The 25,153-nt window shown below is 32.1% G+C and overlaps 1 protein-coding gene and 1 long non-coding RNA gene across 2 annotated transcripts in view; one reads left to right on the forward strand and one right to left on the reverse strand.

Annotated features, from left to right (window-relative positions):
• Positions 1–25,153, forward strand: part of LOC143082363 (protein fuzzy homolog) — a 111,013-nt gene that overhangs the window by 68,136 nt on the left and 17,724 nt on the right. The gene's annotated exons all lie outside the window — the stretch shown is intronic.
• Positions 22,925–24,067, reverse strand: LOC143082367 (uncharacterized). The gene is made up of 2 exons (XR_012980364.1): positions 23,708–24,067; positions 22,925–23,113 (listed from the first exon to the last, which is right to left on the reverse strand). It is a non-coding gene; the product is annotated as an uncharacterized LOC143082367 (long non-coding RNA).

Below are 25,153 nucleotides of genomic sequence, written 5' to 3' on the forward strand. Positions count from 1 at the left end.
TACAGATTCGACAGTATAAACTTTTTTTTTTAACTTTGGTGGATAGTTGTTTCATTAGCAATCATACTGCATCTTATTTTTATATGAAACTGGAAAGCTGCTGCATTCACTTTAACAGTTCCTCATGGTATTTGAAAAAGCAGTTATTCTTAATGCAAAGTTTTACATTGCTTTGTTTGCATCCAATTGAAACCTCGTGTCTTTTTTTTTACTTGAGACATTGTTTGCATCTGCCTGGCTTTATACGACTCAAAAAAATGACAAACTATACACAACTTTTATTTATTATAAGTCTAGAGTTCAGTTGCTTGCATTCTTCACTTGTAATCTCAACAATCTCCAACAAAATGCATCCTTAAAGAAGGCTGTACATGTAAATGTGAAAACTTTTCTCTTTAAAGTTTTTTCTTGTTTAGGATTGATACTGGTTTTATAAAAGCAAACATATAAGAAAGATTGTTGAGAATATAAGTGCAAATATTATATACTTTCAAACTTCTGTTATTACAGTTTTGACAGTATAAACTCTAGATCTTTTTACAAACTCAATGATACCAGTCTTAACTAATTTCTTAATTTCTGTAATGTGTTTAATCAAAAAGTTACTGAGAATGCTGATGTTATCAAAGAAATGATGTCACGAGCAGGAAAGCTCCAATTGATCTCTACTTGTCTTTCCTTTAGAAGCTCTACTGCCTTGGCGTTAAATTTTTTATTATAGTCGTAAAATTTTGGGTCACACAAATTATTAATGTTAATAATGTCAGCTTCATAGGCATCTAATTCATCCAGAGTGTCTGAGTAGGCACCACACATTATTCTTGGAATTTTCCAAAAGCTTGAATGAACTCTGGATTGATAGATGTCTGTTTAATCTTGGGTATGGTTTATTTGATAAATTTACATGCACCCTGCTGATGCAGTTTTTTCCTAAGTTGCTGTGACATCCAATTGTCTGGTTTATTCAAGTCCAACTATCTACTTGAATATGCATGATTTCTTGAATTGCATCTGGAAGCCATAATTTTTGAAAGTTTTTAAAATATCTTTGAAACTTTACGAAAATGTTCTTTCAAATCACTAAGTAAACGTGAATGTTAAAATATAACAATTCAAAACACGAAGTTTCTTTTAGTTCATACTCACATATATGAAGATTAACACAAAAGTCCAATATCTGAATATTGCAATAACATACGACTATAAACAACTAGTTAATACGTGTATTATATTTGAAAACAATATTTTGTAACTTTATGATAACTAATGTATGACTTTCCCTGTTAGCAGCAAAACTCAAACTGAACAACTACCTAGCATTCTGAAGAAATTTGAGATGAGTGTGTATCACTTCTTTGCCTTTAAAGACAAATAAGGTGTGTTTACTAAGCAAGAGGCAAGTTAGTAGCAAACATGTGCTCCTCATATGCTAACTATGATGTGTCATAAATAAACAAGGCTTATACATATTATAAGCTACTAGTTGAAAGTTACAACACATCCTTCATGTTGAATAATTTTATTTTGAAAATAATAGTTGACTCACAACACAAAATACACACACATGCAGGCCAATGTATCTTATTTTGAAAAAAATGTTCATAACACTGTTACACATGATACATTTTGTATAACAATGTCAATTATAAACTTAGTCCTTTTTGGCTAGAGACACCATCCACACAATCTGAATCATGGTCCTGAATGCGAATGTTAACACAAGGAAAAGCATCTTCTTGCTGACGAGGAATTGATGCCTGTGGTTCCAGTGTAACAATTTCCTGCTGACATGAATCAATATTGTTACTGTTTTCTTCATCAAAGTAGCCCACAAACATGGCCACATTGTCCACATCCCCTGATCTAGACACCATCACAAAAATTGAAATAACACTAAAACAAAGTTAAAATATAAAAACGAATAAAGTATAACACAACAGACAGTAATTAGATAATCCAAAAATAATGTAAGATGAATAAATATATTCCTGATAAAAAAGGATTTAAACTAACACAAAGTATTTTGTTGCCTATGAAATTCAGGGTCTAAGCAGTGCCTGAAATTTGAAAAAAAAAAATTTGTGGCAAGTAAAATTAAGGATTTCTTGCCCAAATGATATAGTACAAGCCCAAATACTTTGGACCAATTTTTATAGTAAAAAGTAAAGATTCATGGGGCTTCAGTGTCTCAACTTTTGCTGTCGTCCAGCAAACTCCTTTGGAGCTACACCAAGAACAAGTCATTAAATCAGTAGATACTTGCAGCCAAGGTTTGCCTGTCTTCCATGACTCTCAGTCATAACATGTCTCGCAATTTGAAAAATTCTTTCTTTCACAGCTACAGTGAATTTTTTTAAATATAGTTTTTGAATATCCCCATGAGATATATTTAGAATAGTTAAACTTTCTTTTAAGACACGTTCCATCTTTTGTTGGTTTTTAACCAACATATTTACATTATTACTAAGAGAATCCAAATCTTGATCGCTTACGGTTCCGAAGAGAAACCCTAAAATTTTTCCTACTACAGGAATGATCTATTGTTTTGATTTCATCAATAAAGATTGACATTCTTGAAGCATGTCGGTAATTGTGTTATGCGTTACATTTAACTTAACTTATTCTTGTCTTAGGTTCGTTAATAACCTAGCCCAACATTAGGTGCATCTACACATACAATTTGGCCAGAGTTATTGACTCTTGGATATCACATAAAAGTTCCCCTAGAAATGTCTGATAGATTTCAAAATCTGTTACAAAAGTGATGACCCATTTTGAACTCGTCGTTGTTATTTTTCCTATTTTATCAAATATAAAATTATGTTGAACATAACCCACGCTGGTTAAGCTAAACAAAATCAGTGATCAGCAATTCATCTTTGTTACAAATATAGCTGTTTGTTTTATATCTTCAAAAATCTGTGGCAAACATCATTGACAATCCTAGTCACTCTGCACCAACAATTACTAGTGTAACCCTAGATAATTTGACAAACTTTATTACATGATTTTACAATGCATATTAGAGTCAATGTTCGTATAGTTGTTTCGAAGAAGTCACCCCAAGTTATGTTAATATGAAAATAATACAGTTTATATATCCAAACACTTTGCTTACATCGGCACCATGTGTTGTGTATATTGTTCCTTAATACAACGTAAGCTCACGAGGTAGGTTGATTAATTATGGTTCCTTGTCTGACTGACAAATCCTTCATGTAGGTATATTTATATAAGTCCATAAGAATAGCTTACCACATTTCAGTAAATACCTTTTTATCTGCATGTTTACATAGTGAAAAGTACCTATAAATAATCATTATCCATGGAAAATAGCCAACTTTTTCATGGTGAAAACAGTAACAGCTACATACAGTCTGTTGGCATACTACAGATGCACTCATCAAACAAATATTTTGTAAAAATCTGTTGATATGGAATGTCCAACTCTACACAACATTTATTTATTATGAGTCTGGAGTTCAATCACTTTTATTTTACACTTGTAGTCTCAACAATCTGGACATATTATATATAATTATATATGCATCCTTAATGAAGACTTTAAATGTGAAGACTTTTATCTTTAAAGTTATTACTTTGAAATTTGTATAGGATTGATATTTGTTTTATGAATGTTGAGAATATAAGTGTAAACATTATATACTTTCGAACTTCTGTTATTACAGTTTCGACAGTATACTATGTGGAATGGGTTAATCTCATTGAAGGCTGTAAGGTTGCCTATAATCATGATTATTACTTGCATCAACTTTATTTGAACTTTGGTTGATAGTTGTTTCATTGGCAATTATATCGCATCTTATTTTTATACGAAACTGGAATGCCGCAGCTTCACTTTAACAGTTCCTCATGGTATTTGAAAAAGCAGTTATTATTGATGCAAAGTTTAACATTACATTGTTTGCATCCAATTGAAACCTCATGTCTTCTTTTTTACTTGAGGCATTGTTTGCATCTGCCTGGTTTTGAATCCAAAAAATGACAAACTATACACAACATTTATTTATTATAAGTCTAGAGTTCAGTTGCTTTCATTCTACACTTGTAATCTCAACAATCTCCAAAAACATGCATCCTTAAAAAAGACTGTAAATGTGAAGACTTTTCTCTGTAAAGTTTTTACTTGTTTAGGATTGATACTGGTTTTATGAAAGCAGACATATAAGAAAGATTGTTGAGAATATAAGTGTAAATATTATATACTTTCAAACTTCTGTTACTACAGTATTGACAGTATAAACTCTAGATCTTTTTACAAACTCAATGATACCAGTCTTAACTAATTTCTTAATTTCTGTAATGTGTTTAATCAAAAAGTTACTGAGAATGCTGATGTTATCAAAGAAATGATGTCATGAGCAGGAAAGCTCCAAGTGACCTCCACTTGTCTTTCCCTTAGAAGCTCTACTGCCTTGGCGTTAAATTTTTTATTATAGTCGTAAAATTTTGGGTCACACAAATTTTTAATGTTAATAATGTCAGCTTCATAGGCATCTAATTCATCCAGAGTGTCTGAGTAGGCACCACACATTATTCTTGGAATTTTCCAAAAGCTTGAATGAACTCTGGATTGATAGATGTCTGTTTAATATTGGGTATGGTTTATTTGATAAATTTACATGCACCCTTCTGATGCAGTTTTATCCTAAGTTGCTGTGACATCCAATTGTCTGGTTTATTCAAGTCCAAATATCAACTTGAATATGCATGATTTCTTGAATTGCATCTGGAAGCCATAATTTTTGAAAGTTTTTAAAATATCTTTGAAACTTTACGAAAATGTTCTTTCAAATCACTAAGTAAACGTGAATGTTAAAATATAACAATTCAAAACACAAAGTTTCTTTTAGTTCATACTCACATATATGAAGATTAACACAAAAGTCCAATATCTGAATATTACAATAACATATGACTATAAACAACTAGTTAATACATGTATTATATTTGAAAACAATATTTTGTAACTTTATGATAACTAATGTATGACTTTCCCTGTTAGCAGCAAAACTTAAACTGAACACTACCTAGCATTCTGGAGAAATTTGAGAAGAGTGTGTATCACTTCTTTGCCTTTAAAGACAAATAAGGTGTGTTTACTAAGCAAGAGGCCTGTTAGTAGCAAACATGTGCTCCTCATATGCTAACTATGATGTGTCATAAATAAACAAGGCTTATACATATTATAAGCTACTAGTTGAAAGTTACAACACATCCTTCATGTTGAATAATTTTATTTTGAAAATAATAGTTGACTCACAATACAAAATACACACACATGCAGGCCAATGTATATTATTTTGAAAAAATTTTCATAACACTGTTACACATGATACATTTTGTATAACAATGTCAATTGTAAACTTAGTCCTTTTTGGCTAGAGACACCATCCACACAATCTGAATCATGGTCCTGAATGCAAATGTTAACACAAGGAAAAGCATCTTCTTGCTGACAAGGAATTGATGACTGTGGTTCCAGCGTAACAATTTCCTGCTGACATGAATCAATATTGTTACTGTTTTCTTCATCAAAGTAGCCCACAAACATGGCTGCATTGTCCATGTCCCCTGATCTAGACACCATCACAAAAATTGAAATAACACTAAAACAAAGTTAAAATATAAAAACGAATAAAGTATAACACAACAGACAGTAATTAGATAATCCAAAAATAATGTAAGATGAATAAATATATTCCTGATAAAAAAGGATTTAAACTAACACAAAGTATTTTGTTGCCTATGAAATTCAGGGTCTAAGCAGTGCCTAAATTTGAAAAAAAAAATTTGTGGCAAGTAAAATTAAGGATTTCTTGCCCAAATGATATAGTACAAGCCCAAATACTTTGGACCAATTTTTATAGTAAAAAGTAAAGATTCATGGGGCTTCAGTGTCTCAACTTTTGCTGTCGTCCAGCAAACTCCTTTGGAGCTACACCAAGAACAAGTCATTAAATCAGTAGATACTTGCAGCCAAGGTTTGCCTGTCTTCCATGACTCTCAGTCATAACATGTCTCGCAATTTGAAAAATTCTTTCTTTCACAGCTACAGTGAATTTTTTTAAATATAGTTTTTGAATATCCCCATGAGATATATTTAGAATAGTTAACTTTCTTTTAAGACACGTTCCATCTTTTGTTGGTTTTTAACCAACATATTTACATTATTACTAAGAGAATCCAAATCTTGATCGCTTACGGTTCCGAAGAGAAACCCTAAAATTTTTCCTACTACAGGAATGATCTATTGTTTTGATTTCATCAATAAAGATTGACATTCTTGAAGCATGTCGGTAATTGTGTTATGCGTTACATTTAACTTAACTTATTCTTGTCTTAGGTTCGTTAATAACCTAGCCCAACATTAGGTGCATCTACACATACAATTTGGCCAGAGTTATTGACTCTTGGATATCACATAAAAGTTCCCCTAGAAATGTCTGATAGATTTCAAAATCTGTTACAAAAGTGATGACCCATTTTGAACTCGTCGTTGTTATTTTTCCTATTTTATCAAATATAAAATTATGTTGAACATAACCCACGCTGGTTAAGCTAAACAAAATCAGTGATCAGCAATTCATCTTTGTTACAAATATAGCTGTTTGTTTTATATCTTCAAAAATCTGTGGCAAACATTATTGACAATCCTAGTCACTCGGCACCAACAATTACTAGTGTAACCCTAGATAATTTGACAAACTTTATTACATGATTTTACAATGCATATTAGAGTCAATGTTCGTATAGTTGTTTCGAAGAAGTCACCCCAAGTTATGTTAATATGAAAATAATACAGTTTATATATCCATTCACTTTGCTTACATCGGCCCCATGTGTTGTGTATATTGTTCCTTAATACAACGTAAGCTCACGAGGTAGGTTGATTAATTATGGTTCCTTGTCTGACTGACAAATCCTTCATGTAGGTATATTTATATAAGTCCATAAGAATAGCTTACCACATTTCAGTAAATACCTTTTTATCTGCATGTTTACATAGTGAAAAGTACCTATAAATAATCATTATCCATGGAAAATAGCCAACTTTTTCATGGTGAAAACAGTAACAGCTACATACAGTCTGTTGGCATACTACAGATGCACTCATCAAACAAATATTTTGTAAAAATCTGTTGATATGGAATGTCCAACTCTACACAACATTTATTTATTATGAGTCTGGAGTTCAATCACTTTTATTTTACACTTGTAGTCTCAACAATCTGGACATATTATATATAATTATATATGCATCCTTAATGAAGACTTTAAATGTGAAGACTTTTATCTTTAAAGTTATTACTTTGAAATTTGTATAGGATTGATATTTGTTTTATGAATGTTGAGAATATAAGTGTAAACATTATATACTTTCGAACTTCTGTTATTACAGTTTCGACAGTATACTATGTGGAATGGGTTAATCTCATTGAAGGCTGTAAGGTTGCCTATAATCATGATTATTACTTGCATCAACTTTATTTGAACTTTGGTTGATAGTTGTTTCATTGGCAATTATATCGCATCTTATTTTTATACGAAACTGGAATGCCGCAGCTTCACTTTAACAGTTCCTCATGGTATTTGAAAAAGCAGTTATTATTGATGCAAAGTTTAACATTACATTGTTTGCATCCAATTGAAACCTCATGTCTTCTTTTTTACTTGAGGCATTGTTTGCATCTGCCTGGTTTTTGACTCCAAAAAATGACAAACTATACACAACATTTATTTATTATAAGTCTAGAGTTCAGTTGCTTTCATTCTACACTTGTAATCTCAACAATCTCCAAAAACATGCATCCTTAAAAAAGACTGTAAATGTGAAGACTTTTCTCTGTAAAGTTTTTACTTGTTTAGGATTGATACTGGTTTTATGAAAGCAGACATATAAGAAAGATTGTTGAGAATATAAGTGTAAATATTATATACTTTCAAACTTCTGTTACTACAGTATTGACAGTATAAACTCTAGATCTTTTTACAAACTCAATGATACCAGTCTTAACTAATTTCTTAATTTCTGTAATGTGTTTAATCAAAAAGTTACTGAGAATGCTGATGTTATCAAAGAAATGATGTCATGAGCAGGAAAGCTCCAAGTGACCTCCACTTGTCTTTCCCTTAGAAGCTCTACTGCCTTGGCGTTAAATTTTTTATTATAGTCGTAAAATTTTGGGTCACACAAATTTTTAATGTTAATAATGTCAGCTTCATAGGCATCTAATTCATCCAGAGTGTCTGAGTAGGCACCACACATTATTCTTGGAATTTTCCAAAAGCTTGAATGAACTCTGGATTGATAGATGTCTGTTTAATATTGGGTATGGTTTATTTGATAAATTTACATGCACCCTTCTGATGCAGTTTTATCCTAAGTTGCTGTGACATCCAATTGTCTGGTTTATTCAAGTCCAAATATCAACTTGAATATGCATGATTTCTTGAATTGCATCTGGAAGCCATAATTTTTGAAAGTTTTTAAAATATCTTTGAAACTTTACGAAAATGTTCTTTCAAATCACTAAGTAAACGTGAATGTTAAAATATAACAATTCAAAACACAAAGTTTCTTTTAGTTCATACTCACATATATGAAGATTAACACAAAAGTCCAATATCTGAATATTACAATAACATATGACTATAAACAACTAGTTAATACATGTATTATATTTGAAAACAATATTTTGTAACTTTATGATAACTAATGTAGGACTTTCCCTGTTAGCAGCAAAACTCAAACTGAACACTACCTAGCATTCTGGAGAAATTTGAGAAGAGTGTGTATCACTTCTTTGCCTTTAAAGACAAATAAGGTGTGTTTACTAAGCAAGAGGCCTGTTAGTAGCAAACATGTGCTCCTCATATGCTAACTATGATGTGTCATAAATAAACACGGCTTATACATATTATAAGCTACTAGTTGAAAGTTACAACACATCCTTCATGTTGAATAATTTTATTTTGAAAATAATAGTTGACTCACAATACAAAATACACACACATGCAGGCCAATGTATATTATTTTGAAAAAATTTTCATAACACTGTTACACATGATACATTTTGTATAACAATGTCAATTGTAAACTTAGTCCTTTTTGGCTAGAGACACCATCCACACAATCTGAATCATGGTCCTGAATGCAAATGTTAACACAAGGAAAAGCATCTTCTTGCTGACAAGGAATTGATGACTGTGGTTCCAGCGTAACAATTTCCTGCTGACATGAATCAATATTGTTACTGTTTTCTTCATCAAAGTAGCCCACAAACATGGCCACATTGTCCACATCCCCTGATCTAGACACCTTCACAAAAATTGAAATAACACTAAAACAAAGTTAAAATATAAAAACGAATAAAGTATAACACAACAGACAGTAATTAGATAATCCAAAAATAATGTAAGATGAATAAATATATTCCTGATAAAAAAGGATTTAAACTAACACAAAGTATTTTGTTGCCTATGAAATTCAGGGTCTAAGCAGTGCCTGAAATTTGAAAAAAAAATTTGGGGCAAGTAAAATTCAGGATTTCTTGCCCAAATGATATAGTGCAAGCCCAAATACTTTGGACAAATTTTTATAGTAAAAAGTAAAGATTCATGGGCCTTCAGTGTCTCAACTTTTGCTGTCGTCCAGCAAAACTCATTTGGAGCTACACCAAGTACAAGTCATTAAATCAGTAGATACTTGCAGCCAAGGTTTGCCTGTCTTTCATGACTCAGTCATAACATGTCTCGCAATTTGAAAAATTCTTTCTTTCACAGCTACAGTGAATTTTTTTTAATATATTTTTTGAATATCCCCATGAGATATATTTAGAATAGTTAAACTTTCTTTTAAGACATGTTCCATCTTTTGTTGGTTTTTAACCAACATATTTACATTATTACTAAGAGAATCCAAATCTTGAACGCTTACGGTTCCGAAGAGAAACCCTAAAATTTTTCCTACTACAGCAGTGTTCTAGGATTTTTTTGGCACCTTGACTTACCACGGGTAAGATCAATAAAAAAATTACTTACCCACATCTAAAAGTTAAATCCGCCAACCAATGTGGATGGCGCAAAGCATACCCCCTTGTCCTTTTTTCAATATCATACAGTTTGTCTCTCTGCTTTTTGTCAAGTTTGGGCTTTTTTGGTGGGGGTGATGCTTGGTTTATATCGTTTAGCCTTTTTGAAGTAAATCCAAACTTATGCAAACTCATGAAACTTTGAATATTGTAATTTACTGAACAAAGCAGGATTCGGATACGATTGAATTTTGTACAAAATTTAAAAAAACGATTTCTTACTAAATTTGACAAATATGTTATAGTTATTACTATGTCATTTATTAAGAGCTATAATAAATGCAACTGTAAGTTTATTTTCCTCCGATGACAAGAAAAAAAATCGTTTATGTCCCGATTTAAGCACCAGTTACCGACACCGTGACCGACTTTTAGAATGATAGGAGAAGAATGTGGTCTCTTTTGCGCTTGATTACACCTAGTAAACGAGTGCTTGAATAAAAGCGCTGATAGACATCGACAAAATCTTCGATCTTTTATCAAAGTTTTTTCTCGTGATTTAATAAAAATAAAAAGCAGATATGGGAAAATTGAAGAGGACCGGGAAATTTCAAGAGTTTTTCGGCTTCCCCGAACTTGAAAATTGACTTACCACCGGGTGACAAAGGCTAAAAAATGACTTACCCGTTGTCCTAATCCACTTACCCCGGGTAACGGGTAATGGGAATCCTAGAACACTGACTACAGGAATGATCTATTGTTTTGATTTCATCAATAAAGATTGACATTCTTGAAGCATGTCGGTAATTGTGTTATGCGTTACATTTAACTTAACATATTCTTGTCTTAGGTTCGTTAATGACCTAACCCAACATTAGGTGCATCTACACATACAATTTGGCCAGAGTTATTGACTCTTGGATATCACATAAAAGTTCTCCTAGAAATGTCTGATAGATTTCAAAATCTGTTACAAAAGTGATGACCCATTTTGAACTCGTTGTTATTTTTCCTATTTTATCAGATATAAAATTATGTTGAACATAACCCACGCTGGTTAAGCTAAACACAATCAGTGATCAGCCATTCATCTTTGTTAAAATATAGCTGTTTGTTTTTATTTCTTCAAAAATCCATGTCAAACATCATTGACAATCCTAGTCACTCGGCACCAACAATTACTAGTGTAACCCTAGATAATTTGACAAACTTTATTACATGATTTTACAATGCATATTAGAGTCAATGTTCCTATAGTTGTTTCGAAGAAGTCACCCCAAGTTATGTTAATATGAAAATAATACAGTTTATATATCCAAACACTTTGCTTACATCGGCACCATGTGTTGTGTATATTGTTCCTTAATACAACGTAAGCTCACGAGGTAGGTTGATTAATTATGGTTCCTTGTCTGACTGACAAATTCTTCATGTAGGTATATTTATATAAGTCCATAAGAATAGCTTACCACATTGCAGTAAATACCTTTTTATCTGCATGTTTACATAGTGAAAAGTACCTATAAATAATCATTATCCATGGAAAATAGCCAACTTTTTCATGGTGAAAACAGTAACAGCTACATACAGTCTGTTGGCATACTACAGATGCACTCATCAAACAAATATTTTGTAAAAATCTGTTGATATGGAATGTCCAACTCTACACAACATTTATTTATTATGAGTCTGGAGTTTTATTTTTATTTTACACTTGTAGTCTCAACAATCTGGACAATATATTATATATAATTATATATGCATCCTTAATGAAGACTGTAAATGTGAAGACTTTTATCTTTAAAGTTATTAATTTGTATAGGATTGATATTTGTTTTATGAATGTTGAGAATATAAGTGTAAACATTATATACTTTCGAACTTCTGTTATTACAGTTTCGACAGTATACTATGTGGTATGGGTTATTCTCATTGAAGGCCGTAAGATTGCCTATAATCATGATTATTACTTGCATCAACTTTATTTGAACTTTGGTTGATAGTTGTTTCATTGGCAATTATATCACATCTTATTTTTATACGAAACTGGAAAGCCACAGCTTCACTTTAACAGTTCCTCATGGTATTTGAAAAAGCAGCTATTTTTAATGCAAAGTTTTCAATTGCTTTGTTTGCATCCAATTGAAACTTCATGTCTTCTTTTTTACTTGAGGCATTGTTTGCATCTGCCTGGTTTTATATGACTCCAAAAAATAACAAACTTAAAGAAGACTGTAAATGTAAAGACTTTTCTCTGTAAAGTTTTTACTTGTGTAGGATTGATACTGGTTTTATAAAAGCAGACATATAAGAAAGATTGTTGAGAATATAAGTGTAAATATTATATACTTTCAAACTTCTGTTATTACAGTTTTGACAGTATAAACTCTAGATCTTTTTACAAACTCAATGATACCAGTCTTAACTAATTTCTTGATTTCTGTAATGTGTTAAATCAAAAAGTTACTGAGAATTCTGCTGTTATCAAAGAAATGATGTCATGAGCAGGAAAGCTACAAGTGACCTCTACTTGTCTTTCCCTTAGAAGCTCTACTGCCTTGGCGTTTTTTTTTATAGTCATAAAATTTTGGGTCACAGAAATTATTAATGTTAATAATGTCAGCTTCATAGGCATCTCATTCATCCCGAACACCACACATTATTCTTTGGAATTTTCCAAATGCTTGAAGAAACTCTGGATTGATAGATGTCTGTCTAATCTGGTTCTGGGTCTGGTTTATTTGATAAATTTACATGCACCCTGCTGATGCAGTTTTATTCTAAGTTGCTGTGACATCCGATTGTCTGTATTATTCAAGTCCAAATGTCTATTTGAATATGTATGATTTCTTGAATTACGTCTGGAAGTCATAATTTTTAAAAGTTTAATATCTTTGAAAATTTTAATACCAAAATTTCCTTTCAAATCACTAAGAAAACGTGAATGTTAAAATATAATAATTCAAACACAAAGTTTCTTTCAGTAAGGTCCAATAGTGAAATTTCTTTTAGTTCATACTCACATATAAAAAGATAAACACAAAAGTCCAATATCTGAATATTGCAATAACATATGGGTATTACCTTAACCTTTTCCCCCTTGAATACATAGGCTATAATAAAACAAAACAATATCTGAATATTGCCGATAACTCAAACAGCTTGAAGGACACCAGATTTTAATAAGTTGAAAATACAATTCATAATCATAAATACATAAATAAATCAATACAATTATAGATGATTATTGAATGCTGATATATGAAAGGCTCTTTCATCGATGATCCTGCCGGCCAGGAACAACCAACTAAAAATAGTTAGCTTGGGTCAAACTACATTTGATAACAAATATGTAGTGGAAAAAAGTTGGAAACCTGTGTCCAAACCCAATGCTCGGAAGACCCTCTCCAGAGGTATAGTTGGACAGTATAAAAAAAAAATGAATTATAATTATTCGTAACAAAACACCACTAACCATGAGCAGAAACATGAATTAAACTGAAAATGTTACATATCTGAAATATGTAAAAATAAACTTGACACTACGACTGTTGGGTAGAAAGTGAAGGCTTGCAAAATATTTTCCCACACATGAAAATTTTCACGTGACTAAATTAAAAAATTCATACGCATCCTAAATACAAATGTTTCCTGCCATTCGTTGAAACGCTGGAAAATGTAAATATTAACAACTAGTTAATACTATACTTAAAAACAATATTTTGTAACTTTATGATAACTAATGTATGACTTTCTCTGTTAGCCGATAACTCAAACAGCTTGAAGGACACCATATTTTAATAAGTTGAAAATACAATTCATGAGCATAAATACATAAATAAATCAATACAATTATGGATGAAATTTGAGAAGGGTGTGTATCACTTCTTTGCCTTTAAAGACAAAATAAGGGGTGTTTGTTTTAGCCAGATGCATGTTAGTAGCAAATGTGCTACACATATATGCAAACTATGATGTGTCATGAATAAACAATGCTTATACAGTGCTACACACAGCCCTCAAATTGAAATTTTTTATACAACTACTGTTGAGATAAAAACAACATAAAACTTAAGTGGCTATCACCGTTCATTTAGTAATGACATCTATCACAATTTTAATGTCAATCTCATTTTCAAATAAATTTGTAAGCTCAAACTCTACCTTCTTGACAATGTGAACTTTTTCAGAATATAAGTGAATTTCGTCATTTTCAGATGCAGTGTTCTGGCTCTTTTGTCTTGATTTGATAGTTCTTTTTGATGTCCGATTTATAGATTTTGACATCTTTTTGACAGCATCTATGTTCTGAAGAAAGATGTAATTTGCTGCGATTTGTTCCTCAAACTCTGCATCTTCAGCTGCTTCAAACTTGAATAAAAATTGATTTTAACGAGACAAATTTTAACCCACTCATCTTTAGTAAAATCGGATTTATATTGTTTATGAAGTGAAGATATTTTATCTTCATCTATTGATATTTCATTGTAAACAACATCCTGTAATTTTGAATAAGTAAAGTTTTTGGAAGCAATGACTTTGTACTAGTCTAGTGTATTTTGAAACAGAATTCATCACGTTTTTGAGTAAGTTACTCTGTATTTGAAGCACAATCTCACTACATATCTGAAGCTGGTCACAGTGGTTGAAGATGTATCGAAGGAAAGATGTAACATTGATATATGGTTCATTTTCTTTTTCCAAAACTCCAAACTTGTGTCCCTTAAATTCTTTCAAAATATTGAATCTCTTGATTTCTTTAATATGGTCTGTAATACTATGATGTTGCCTAAGGAATGGTAGAATTTCTTTTAGCTAATTCTCAGAGTAATCGGACAGTTTCAAACATGATTTATCCAAGACTATCAGTTCTAAAATAATCGAAATATTGTCAATTTCTAATCAGAAATTTTGAAAACAAGAATATATGTTAGGCATTTCAAACACACAGTCTATTAAATTTGAAGTTTAAAATATATAACAGAATAACAGAAATGATCTATAATTATTATCAAATTATTCAGTCACTTTATAAATGAAATAAAGTTTGATCTGCAATAAAATGTTATTGGTAATACATTCAGGCCTTTTTCATAAACTTTATAATTAATTATTTAAATGTCATTTTTTTTAACATTTGCATAAAGATCTTGAAACTACTTACTTTTCTACCATCTCTCTAAATTTTTCACAAATTGAAATCTTCATCTTCGACAAGTAACCAGTAGTGTTTACATTGTTGGGAGTCATATTATAGACACCATACCACTTGGTACATAGTTTTAACTTTTTACAGATAATAATTGAAAACAATAATATATCTAATTGAAAGTGACAAGTATTTAGATAATACTGGCTTATCTGACATTGAATTCAACATCAAGGAGCGCTCCAGAATATCGATAAAACGAGGGCTGTGTGGTAGACTGTATACATATGATAGATACTTATTGAAAGGTAAAGCACATCAAACATGATGAATAATTTTATTTTTAAAATAATACTCGACTCTCAAAACAAAATAAACACACATGCAGGCCAATGTAAATTATTTTGAAAAATGTTCATAACACAGTTACACAATACATTTTGTATAACAATGTCAACCATCAACCAAATCCTTGTTGGCTAAAAACATCATCCACAATCTGAATCATAGTCATGGATGTGAATGTTAAAACACTGAGTAGCATCTTCTCGTGGTAGAGAAATTGATGCCAGTGGTTCTAGCGTAACAATTTCCTGATTACAGGAATCAACATTGTTACTGTCTTCTACATCGAAGTAGCCAATAAACACGGCCGTATTGTCCCCTGATCACACCATCACAAATATTGAAAAAATACAAAAGTGGTAATATAAAAACAAATATAGTATTGCACAATGTACCTTAACTTTATAAGAGATAAATCTGATGAGTTTTACTGTACCAAGATACAAACACCTCTTCAGTGTAAAACTAAATCAGTTGCATATTGTCTCTAACACAAAAAACCCAAGACAAGTCTCTAGCCTGAATGTCAGTAAGTCTTTTAATCTGTTTGGTTATCTGTTTAATGGCATTGGACTTTATCTTCCTTTCATTGCTCCTTTGAGCATTTAACATTTCATCATCAGAACAATGTTGCTTTTTTCCCAGGCTTTAGTTTAACATTTTTTTTTCCAAATATATTTTTGGTTTCAGATATATATGAAGAAGCAAACCATCAATGTATAGTATACATTTAACTAGAGATATTTCCTAAAAACTTTATTGACATGAAAACAATGTGTATATGTTTGCATGTAACTAAGAAAAATTCTGCCAAAAATTGAAAATGTCTTCCTATGCCACTGGCAAATTTGAAAGTGAATAATTGCACTATTGACAAAACAAGAGCAACTGAGTGCCCTGATTAGTAAAAATTCAAATAAACACTGGGTGCTGATTGGCTAATGTCTAAGCAACGCAAATAGCAACTGAATGAATAAGTAAGGATTGCAGATAAATAAAAAAAATTTGAACTATCATTCATTAATACTTTGTAGACAGAGTGGCTATAATCATATTTTATATATCAGAAAGGTATCATCGAGAGTAGCTGGATTACCTCGCATGATTTTCATTTTAAGTTTGTCGAGCAACAAACCATCCACAAAGAAACCGATTATTTGTCTTTCCATGGGTTCAACGTCCCGTGGCTGGCCTATATACACTTCTTCTACTACTTCGATGAACACTTGAACCGTTCGTGTGACTTTTGTTTAACTTGACGAAGCAGAGAGAACGCATGTTGTGGGTCGGTTACCTCGTAAAAATCTTGCTGTTAGTTGGGTTTTACATTCGTCCCAAGTTGCCTGATCATTCGCGGTTAAGTATCTCTTAATATAATCACTCACAGCCCCTTTAATGGACTGATACGGGATTAACTTAACGCGATCAGCCTTCCCTATCGCATGCGTCAAGACAGCAAACTTTTCAACTGCCTTGATCCATTCTTGAAACTCCTTTGGGTTCCCCCCAAAAGATGGAATAACTTGTGAAACACTTTGCGTGCCCACAGTATTTGATAAATGCTCGACTTGAGCCCAGAGAGCCTGCTGGTTATGACCTTGATTCCCAATAGAATCTGATAACTGCCCCAGGGTGTGGGCCAAAGCCTGGAATATTTCCCCCACTTGCTGGTCAGCCATTCTCTCACCAGAACAATTGAAAATATAGACATACCTTCAAAATTTGTGGCAGACGTCGTTGACGAATCCTGGTCACGGCACCAAAAATTACTAGTGTAACACTAACACTAGATAATTTGACAAACTTTTATTACATTATTTTACAGTGTGAGAGACAACTTGTGTATAGTGGCATCGGAGAAGTCCCCCTTTGTAAGAACCGACACAGTTTATATATCTAAATATTCGGCTGACCTCAGCAACATGTGTTGCGCTCTATTGTTTCCCAACACAATTCCTCGATGTAAGTATAAGTCCATATGAACGGACATCAATCACTGGACGTGCGTTCTATTGTTTCTTAACTTCTTATCTACCACAGGCAATCATACAGTTCACTACTACACACAGCTGATTAGTTAGCTACTGCAGCTGATTTGTAGGTTAACTAGCAGAGATAATTTGCAGTGAGAGAAATGTCTACAGTGGTGTAATCAGTACTCTAATTAAATATGAAATTATTCAGCAATTACTGTATAGAAATAAAAAATAACAAGACAAGTCTTTAACTACCCTTGAACCCAGACCTTCCTCAACTCGAACACCAGCTACACGCCCTGTATAAACTTGGAACTCATACACATATCCATTGTGCGGGGAAGCACGCTCCCAAACTTTGATTCCAAATTTTCAGGGTTTTGCTGGTAGGTATTGTTTGAAAGACAGTAGAACCTTGAAAGCAATCATGCCCTCATCAATGGATTGCTCTTTATGTGGCCTATAGTTTTCTTAGCATGTTGTTGCTAACGTATCCAATACAGGTCTAATATGGCAAAGTTTGTCATGCCCTGGTTGTCCTCTCGGAGGATTGTTAGCAGTGTCTTTCATGTGGAAATATCTTGAGATTCTTTCAAATCTTGTTCTTGTCATGATTGTTGGGATACTTGGAATCTCAAAGGGCCATTGTTTTTTCCATGCCAACGCATAATTAGGAACTCTTAATACTGAAAAAATTACATGGATACCCAAAAAAGCCATCATCTCAACTGCAGTTGTTTCAACCCACACTTTGTCAGGTTTTGTTAATATGCTTTTACGTGCATATGAATTCGTTTCTTCCACTAATTTTTAACAAGTGAAAAAGGAAAGAATTTGTGGAAGAAATCTATAGCTTTCTTCTCCTTTTCCAAATTAAATGCTGCCCCAAACGGTTGCGAAAACTCCATGACTGGGGGTTTATACAAATTATTTGTCCAAATATCATTATCTAACTCTGGTTCCTCGTCCTCAGACGACTCGCTTTCTAAATCTGACAAACTAATATCGCTGCCGACACTTCCAATTTCACCAATATCTGACTGCGAAAAACCCTCAAATTCTTCATCTTCATCGTCGGATTCAAAAATGAAGCCCATTCATCCGCCATTGTTTCAAATGCATTACGCGAGCAAAAACATGTGTAAAAACAATGTATTTTAATGTAAACATATTACTTTTTAATGAAAAGGAATGTACGAGGTTAAAGTTTATTCATTTGTTAAACTGAATTTGATTGGTTCATTTCGGGATTCCCCAGAAGTATTGTCCAATCTTAAGGGTTTTAACAGTGGTATATTTACGGGAATATCCTTCACTGCGACTGCGCATGTGGTTGTTTACAGCGAATATATCAGGCACTGCGAATACACAGGTGAACTGGCAAGCGGATTTATCAGTCACTACGAACTAAACAGTATTAAATACCGCGTATTTATCCGTCAGTGGTAGATAAAGAGTTAACACAAATCCTTGATGTAAGTATAAGTCTATATGAGTAGATATTTATCACTGGACGTATTATAAATTGCTGACTCATATAATGGTGATCCAAGTAACTTTGTTACAATCTGTCGTCTATTTTGCCTTGTGTTGCCTACTTGGCTTCAGCAAATGGTTGATGAACTGGCGGATAGTTGCGTCATCAACTTTCCATTTCAATTGTACGATGTCTAAAAAATAAGTTACCCTATTAATTTTAATTTTGACGAAAATCATATATATATATACTAGTGTATTAAAATTAAGCAAAAATGTGTTTGAGATATTTTATACCGATGGTCTTCAGACTTAAGTACCCTTATCAACAGATAATGTTTGATAATTAATTTAAAAAGGGAATTCTTTGTTAGACACACATGTAGATGCTCGGTAGAGCACCTGGTGACCTTCTTACAGCTATCATGTCACGCCTTGAAGTATAAATAGCAACCATTTGATTTTTTTTTTGGAAAAAAAGTTTGTTTCCAGATTTTTTTAGGGGAAAAAATGTTTCTTTAACCCTCAGCTGCCACTATATGTAATGTTCAAATTGAAAGAAAAAAATAGTTTTCTACTTACAGCCAAAAAACCATTGTGAAGATAAATCAATTTAGATTTACAACATAACTAGTTTTAGTGGGGTTGACAGCCGAGAAATCGACATATAACGGAATTTCGTCACCGCCTGACATTTTTCTAAATCACAAGTTAAGTACCTTGTGTTATATAAAGGTATATAGGGGGGAAAAATCTAAGACGAGTGCCTGTGTGAATAACATATTCTTTTCAAACTAGGACACGCGAAAGTAATTATCTGCAGGAATTTCTTTGCCATATATTGCTAGCAAAAAATATTAAAACATTAAAACCTATTAGAAATAAGATTAACTGTTTTAATGTAAAGTAAAACACTTTGGAAATGTTCAAAGTTATCTTTGCTATCTATCGTCTATTTTGTCTTGTATTCTTCACTTGGCTTCAGCAAATGGTTGATGACCTGGTGGACAGATGCATCATCAACTTCCCATTTCTTTTGTATGATTCCTTAAACAATAGTTACCTTATTAATTTTTATTTTGAAAAATATCATATACTATTGAATTAAAATTAACCAAAAATGTGTTCAATATATTTTATAGATCTGGTCTTGGGTACCCTTATCAAGAGATAATGTGTTATAATTAATTAGAAAAGCACACAGTGACCTTCCAACAGCTATCATGTCACGCCTTGAAGTATAAACTTTTGTATACTGAAAGAGTGTCAATGTCATCAAGTTCCATGAACACAAGTTGAATAGATTTATTTTTTATACTAAAATTTATCAAATATGCAATGGTGGCAATAAAAAAGGAAAAGAATATCAATTTTACCTATGATTTCCCCCCTGAAACTGGAAAAATCAGGTCAGCGGACCCGTAAACCAACAAATTAAAAACACTGTGGCCTTCTCGCAATACCTGAATCATCATATACTTTTTCATATTCTTCAGTATCTGATTCCACTGGTGGTAAAGACTTTCCATGTCGACGTTAAGTCAATTGTTTTTTGTCCTGATACATCTGTAAAACAGGATAAGATATTAAAGTCCCTGACCCGACATAATACAGAATAAATTGGAGGCAAGGTTAATGTCCAAACCTGAAATGATGGTATTCCTGAGCTGGGGAGAATTAGGAGTGTTTTCACCGAATATTCCTTTTTCCTTCTTATACTTCTTGGTTCCTGGTTTTCACTTCGAGCTGCCGCTGCTGGTATATTATTCCTTTTGAAGGATGCATATGCAGACTCCAGGTTGTAGGAATTCCCAAAGTTGTTTACATCTTCATCACAATGACTTCCGGTTGAAGTGAAAGTAGAAGCAGCTATCTCTTCCTGTTCACCTTTCCTTTTAAAGAAGATACGTTCTGCTGGAGAGATGTACTGTAGACGATAATCTTGACACTATATGTTTATTAAAGTTCTTTCATTTGATGAAGTAGAATTTGAAACCATGTGTTCCTCTTGAATGCTAACTGTTGCATCGTGGGGTTGTGCACCACCATATATAGTTGTGGCTTCATCTGCTATGTCTGAAATATTATCTGCTGTTTCCACTATACCTCCTTTTTTATTAACTTTTCAAGCTCTCTTACTCTTTTTTGTAATTTTCTATGGTCATCTTTAATTTCAAGAAAATCTTTGACAGTCACATAACTTAAAGAGGAAAAACATTTATACAAATGGGGGTATTCAAAGTGCACATTGTAAAAGTTCTCAAAACAGAGACAGTTTTTCAACCTGAAAATTGGATGAAAATGAAAGAAAAAAGAAAAAAAAGCAAATTTCCGTTTTCAGCACGCTAAACTATGCAATTTTTTTTTTATTTAAGCACTGATTATTTAATACCTTTTTAACTACAAAAACCGGATTCATATGTTTTGCCCTGTGTTTTAAAAAGTTTATTGAGTACACTAAAAGTTTGTTAGGCATGTAAATCCTATAAGATATGAAAGAAACTTACTTTCCACACTTGTCATTACTCCACCTAATGGAGATTTTGTGAAAGCTGATGACACTTCATCCTCTTATACCATACTGCTCTGGAGTCATGAAACAGTCAATCATCATCTTTAGAGCACATGGTCTATCTTTTTCCTCAAACTATACATTGTATTTTTGTACCAATCTGACAATATTGCTAGCGGACTTTCTTCTACTAAATACTGAAAAGCCAGATGGCATCAGTGAGTTTTCATGTAAAATCTTAAAAATAAAAACATAACAATACAATGATTTAACTTAATAAGATATTTTCAAATTATTTGCTATAGCATAAACAACATTATTACTAAACTTTACTGGACGTAAATTTTGTAAAAAGTGAAATGCAATGATTTTTTTAAGCTTATTCAATTTTGAACTATTACACGAAATAAAGACAAAAGTCCACAAACATATTTCATTCAACTTCCACGTAGTAAGCTATTCCATATAAGCAAGTACTTGTACTCTTTTTGTTATTTCAGTTTTTGATGCTTTATTGTATTTTCTAAGAACAATCTACAACGAGGTATCATACAATCTAGTGCCAAATTCTTGTTTTGCGATACATGAACTGTTGAAAGCATAGTCACTTACACTATGCCAATTAAAATATAATTTATTGTGAATAATGTAATAATAGGGTAGTAGCGCCATTACAACCGTAAAAAAATTTTAAACAAGATATACATCTATCTCTCAGAACGCATGCAATTAACGTAAACACAAGAATGTGAAGCGTACTTGATCTCAGTAAATTACAGAATAAATAATAAAGTAATTAGATAAGTAATGGAGATTAAAATTATTAAAAGTATAAGTGTGTTTTAGGCCAGTGTCCGGTGCCCTAAAATATAACTCACTGTATTTGATACGTTTTAACCCGGACAACCCTTGCAAGAATCTATTGGGATATCCTAGGGATATGATATCCCAAGACCTTCCTAGGATTTCCTGAGATATTTTCCTGGGATATCCCAGGACTTCCTGAAATGAAATTTCAAGACTTTTCAGGAATTTTAGGGAGAGTATTGGAACATCCTGATCCTAAAAGCATAGGACCAATTGGGACATTTCAGGACTAGTAAACCTGAAATATCCCAGGGTTGTCCTGAGAAGTCCTAGGGTTTCAGGACTTTTCGGGACTAGTAAACCTGAAATATCCCAGGATTGTCCTGAGAAGTCCCAGGTTTAAAAAACTTTTCAGGACTTGTTAAACATGTAAATTATTTTAATACTGTCCTGAGAACTCCTAGGATGTCCTTGGATATTTCAAGACATACCAAAAAATCAAAAAAAAGCCATGGGGATAACATAGACTCTTATCCTTTACAAAATCTATGAAAAGACAGTATTCATTCTTCACAGCACATTTGATGGCATTTTCAAAATCAAATCACTTGAAAACAAATTTATTTTCTATAGTACAGTCACTGTTTTGTTCATTGTAATCATCTTCTTTTCTCTCCCAATTTTCCAAAAAGCCCTCTTGTCTTGACTAGTTTAAGCTGGTCACATAAATGTATCTTGGCCCTCACTATAGTTTTTTTTTATAAATCAGAGCTACTGGTCTTTAACAGTAAATCTGAAACAAAACAAAAGTTCTGGATCTAAAGTTTGATAAAAAAAAATTATAAATACCAAATCTCATGCATTAGTATGTCAAATTTGTTTAAGTCAACATGCTTTTTTCTTTATTTAAATGAGTACATACATGTATATATTTTGTGTATAAATGTACTCTGCCATTAAGGACCTAGCCATTTGATTCATTCATATATCATAGACTTTAAAATATCTCCTGACAATTAATTTTAGCATTTTTTTCCCTACTAAATCATATATTTAAAATTTTTAAAATTAAACAAGTACTAGTATTCCAGAAGTATGTATCTTAATGAATTAAGCAACTTATTTCAGAGATATTGCAGCAAACTGTTTGTGGTATATCTTAATGTGAGTTTTCTCACAGTTCTATGTTTAAGTTTTTTATATTATTATTAAAAGCATACCTATACTATTTAAATATTTTTTCATTATATGTAATAACAATGTATTGCTAATTCCTTATGATTGTGATGAAAGTAAATTTGATGTAAACATTCTATAACTGTTTTCTTTACTCTTATTGTAACATGCACATATTCAAAATGGTGGAATCTAATGTATTTGTACTTACCAAAAGATATTATCCAAAATGCATGAAATCATCAAATTAATGCTCCTTAAAATCAAAGTCATGTCACCAGAAGAAAACATCTGCACTATTAATATAATGTTAAAATATAGAACTGTTGGAACTTAGTTAATTTCATTTATCTGCATTCATTTTGTGTTTAGGATATGCCCCTGCGAGGAATTCAAGAACTGTTCTTAAAATTGTTAAAGAACTGTTCCAGAACTATGTTCTGGAACAGTTCTAGAACAGTTCATGAACATTAAATGGCCCACTTCCAATTTCAAGAACTAAATGTTCTTCCTGAACTAGTTCAAGAACCTGTTGAAACCAGTTCAAGAACTTGTTAATGAACATACAACACAACTTATTCTTGACCTTCCGACATAAGTTCTTGAACTTATTCTTGACTTATGTCACAAGTTCTTGAACTTATTCTTTAACTTATGACACAAGTTCTTGAACTTGTGTCTAAAGTTCAAGAACAATATTTTAATTCAGAGCCAAATAAAACCAGGAACGTGAAAATTTCAGAAAGATCTGACAAGTTATCAATCAACTTTGGAGCCCTTTATAGCAAAGCTAGCCACATTTAATATATTTAACAACAAAAAAATCATATGATTTTCATTTTAATGTAAAGTAAACTTTACAAATATTGAAAAAATGTTCACTTCTTTGCCATTTTGTAGCTTCTGATGACGATCTTTTGTAGATTCTCAAGTTTTTTTTTACAAAAGTTGCTCTATCAAACGATGTGTGTTTTATAACACTTGTTTGGAGAATGTCCAACTTTTCCGTGTTTAGTGCAGGTTTTATTACATCATGACATTTGATCGTTTTTTTACCCGTTCTTGTACAATTTCCAAGTTCTTCCAAAGAAAATATTTTGAAACAAAAATGTTTGAAAATATTATTTTCCCCTATAACCCCCTTCACACTTTTGTCTAACTCGTCAATTGTTATTTCATTCATAGGGTTATTTGTCTCTTCCTCGGTACTTTCGGTCTTTGTTGTCTCTGTTTTCTTTATCTCTGTTTTCTCAGGTACTGTTCTTTCCTTTTTCTCCGGCACAGCCTCAGGCATCTTGGTTTCAGAAGATACATGTAATACAGATAATACTTTTTTTCCCAAGGAATCCAATTTCTCTTCCATTTTTTTTTTTTTTTCTTTAATTTAGTATTATCCTCCTAGCTTTGTAAGTCTTTTTCTACAAGGATATAAGCAAAATTAAGGTTTAGTTTAAACATATCTTATTACTAATAATAGTTATTATAAAGGATCAGACACAAATTATTCCAACTTATGAATTCTTCTGGAAATTGCAGTTTACAGTGTTAGATGACCCACTGAAGATCGCTGCACATGCAGTCATCTCACAGTCTGCTACAACGTCCAATCAGATAGTGTTACACAAGCCGTCTAGCATAATTTCAACCAATTGAATTG

Source organism: Mytilus galloprovincialis, chromosome 7 (genome assembly GCF_965363235.1).
Source record: "Mytilus galloprovincialis chromosome 7, xbMytGall1.hap1.1, whole genome shotgun sequence".
In the NCBI taxonomy this organism is placed as follows: domain Eukaryota; kingdom Metazoa; phylum Mollusca; class Bivalvia; order Mytilida; family Mytilidae; genus Mytilus; species Mytilus galloprovincialis.